Raw genomic sequence first — 3,664 nt, forward strand, 5'->3', positions numbered from 1 at the left:
AAATACGTGTTTGTACCTATAATGAAAACCGAATACTTTATTTGCCATAAGAATTTGTTTATTTTGAATTTTTTCTGCATTGGAGAATGTTTATGATATCTGCGATGGTTTGGGCATAATAATTCCATTTCATTAGCAGGTAAATGTTATTTTTCATTTTGAAATTCCAAAATATATAAGTAAATACATGTATATAAATATAAAAGTACTTCAATTCCTTACCTTATTTTACTAATATCAAATATCCAGGAGCAGCAACAATAATAATAATAATAATAATAATAATAATAATAATAATAATAATAATAATAATAATAATGCGCATTCCTCACAACATCACGTGCCGAGTTTCTTAAATGCCTGTCTGTAACCACACACAACCAAACAAAAATTAATCGGTACAATACTTTTACTTGTGGTTGCTGATTCAGCGTTGGACATTACAAGGTACTTCTTCTATGCTGGCTTCTTGCCTAACTCTCAAACAAATGGACTTACCTCCTTTTTTATCTATTTTTTTTCTTTTCCAACATTATTGGCATTTTTTCTGTTTCTTTATTTCTCAATCCTAGCGGCTGAATGCCAGGGGAGTGACTCAGTGGGCAGCCATTTGTTTCGCATGGGAGAGACCAAACAAACCACAGTAGAAATAAACAAGGTTTTGGGGAGAGAGAGAGAGAGAGAGAGAGAATGTGATGAATGGCTCCATCCATTTTTGGGAAATGAATTTTAGCATCATATAATATATATATATATATATATATATATATATATATATATATATATATATATATATATATATATATATATATATATATAAGAGTGGAAGGTTGTAATCGAATACTTATAAACATGCATAGCAAAACTTCCAAATAAAAGAAAGCCACGTGACTAGAGAACACAGTTTTCTCAATCATTTTTGCGACAAATGACAAAACAATAAAAACATTACCCTTTCACACTTCGTCGCACAATGTGATTCGTCCATGTGGAATTCAAGAACAAACACCGTCTTTACAGACGATCCACTGAGATTAGGTGATTGGCCTGCGGTCAACCCATGCCCTTAAAGCTGCATATTTATTGATTTGGTTGCCAGTTGTGCAAAACAGCTGTCTAGCTTTTCGACAAAAATGCTAATCGAAAGTTTTGGTTTGCAGCAGTGAATTCTCCAGAGCAATTCCTAATCTTGCTGGATAAAGATGACATAGCTGACAGTCTAAAACACAGACTGATTTGGTTGCTAGGCATGAATTATAGCTGGCTGGCTTCGTGACAAAAATGCTAATTGACGGTTTCAGTTTGTTGCACTGCGTCTCCGTGGCAGATGCATTACTGGCTGGCTGGATAAGGACGAGATATCTTGCAGTCTGAAGCCAGTTGGAAAAGACTGGTGTGTCATACTTTATATTAGTGTGTGTATGAACGTAGGTGTGTATCGCGTACGTATTTCTCGGGGAATGCATGTTTGTGATTACTTAAGCAGGCGCGCACATAATGTGAACAATCACAAATAATATATACGCATGCGTTTCTTAAATCCTTGAACTCATAAAAATAAAGTTCTTGAAAGAATGGACTTCAGATGATTCAAAGTGAATCGACCGAATCCTTGTGATTCGTTCAAACTAGTGTGAATCAACTCGTATCTCATCAAGCCTCCGGTGATCGAGATTTAGTTATAGCATACTGTTCTCCGTCCTATTTAACACCGTCACTTTAAGAAAGTGTAAGCAGTGGCGATCAGTATTATGACCAATTGAGTAGAACGCTGAAAGAAAAAAAAATTTTTTTTGACAAATTTCTATAACCGAAGTTAACGTATCAGAAATTGTCCATAAGCGTACACAACAAGTGCATATGTAAGGGTATATGTGCATACATACATCTGTCTATCTATCTATTTATATATATACACACATACATAATATGAATGTCTTTTACTGTTATCTAACAATACCATAAAGATAAAAAGGCCTATAAAAACAATTCATACGTTACGTGCAAACTGAGCTTTTAGGGCCTTTTTATTTTCTTATACATACATACATACATACACATATATACTGTATTGCGTGCATGCGTGTGCGCATGTAAACTATGGAGTTGGCGTAAAGATGTACAATATGCTGCGCAGTTATCGTGATAAATTATCTATCCACTCAATTTGAAGAGCTTACGACGACAAAACAGAATTATCTGCGCTTGTTTACCTGCAATATCTGGTTCCAGTATTGCGAAAGATTAAGTGTTTTTCCTCTGCATTTTACAAAGAATTTCTGCTCTTTTTGTGCGTAGCAGTCATAGAGGACAAAGATGAATGAAATGTAACAAGTCGGAACGGGAATGATTAATGGAATCCCCATCAAAATACCGCGCCTACCTTTAGTACAACTTCCAAGTTTGGCTGGTTGCTCAAATCACCTGCAGTTACTATTCAATATTTCTACAGGGAAACTACATTGGTTACACATGACCAAGTTTGTTATCAAACGAAACCGTTAATCATCAGATCCATGCTGGTTTCATATACCACCTTCCACTAAGAACGCTCCTACAAAACTGGATGGCAGCGGTGGGATTCGAACCCACGCCTCCGAAGAGACTGGTGCCTTAAACCAGCGCCTTAGACCGCTCGGCCACGCTACCGACGAAATCAGCGATGGTAAACGCCCTTTAGAAACTTTGTCGGCAACTGACCCGGTGCCGTAACAAATGCGCACTCTGTCCGTCACCAAAACACTGCGGAGCTTCTGCTCACACCTTCTTATAGTTCTCATTTCTCACACTTTGAGCGCTGTGTTAAGCAGTGCTGTGCGATTTCATTATTTTTTTTTGTGATGCACTGTTCAAAGGTTACTATACTACGCACCTTATCTATCACCATCAACGTAATAACAACGGGAAAAAAAATAATAATAACACCATTAGTAGCAGTAGCAGTAATAAAAAGGTAATATACAAGCATAAATACCTTCTTCAAGCTAATTTACAAAGCAGAATTATAAATGACCCAAGTGGGTAAACAATGGCTTGGACCATTAACTTCTAATGTGCTGGCACAGGGCGTATAACACTATGACAAATTACCTCCATAAATCTACCCATTTTTTTTTAAGAGCGCGAACTAAAAGTGTTTGTTCACAGGTAGCGTATGAATAGTTTTTCTCTTGTGAAGTTTAAAGTCTACCATTTTGTAAATTAACATAAATATAATATGCATAGAAACTGTTAACTGTTAATACGCACTAATATATACATATATATATATATGTATATAATTTATGTATGTATGTATGTATAAAGATTTTTATACATGAAGCCGTTTCCTGTAACAGCGGGTGGATCCACAGGAAATTGCAACACAACGATCAATGTTACATTCATGTTTAGCTGCTGAATCTTGGATTAGACTCCTGCGCAGAAAACTTCGGCAACATTAGCTTTTTCATACGCCTACGCAGGAATTCAGCAGCAGCGCGTCGAATCCACCAACATACAATGCACCACTCGCATCAATATTGCTTGTAATATCTGGTGGCTTCCTGGATATAAAGGACCTCCATTTTCAATGCTTTTATCACACCATCTGTTCATCCCTTTCTAAAGTCTTCCTTTTCCCCTATCTCCTAACGCTTCGAAATTATAGATTCTTCACCAACCA

The 3,664-nt window shown here is 36.4% G+C and overlaps 1 non-coding gene across 1 annotated transcript; it reads right to left on the reverse strand.

The window, feature by feature from the left end:
* Positions 1-2,567: 2,567 nt before the first annotated feature.
* Positions 2,568-2,649, reverse strand: TRNAL-AAG (transfer RNA leucine (anticodon AAG)). The gene has a single exon. It is a non-coding gene; the product is annotated as a tRNA-Leu (tRNA).
* Between the last annotated feature and the right edge of the window lie 1,015 nt (positions 2,650-3,664).

The sequence above is a fragment of the Macrobrachium rosenbergii genome, chromosome 9 (assembly GCF_040412425.1).
Source record: "Macrobrachium rosenbergii isolate ZJJX-2024 chromosome 9, ASM4041242v1, whole genome shotgun sequence".
Lineage (NCBI taxonomy): Eukaryota > Metazoa > Arthropoda > Malacostraca > Decapoda > Palaemonidae > Macrobrachium > Macrobrachium rosenbergii.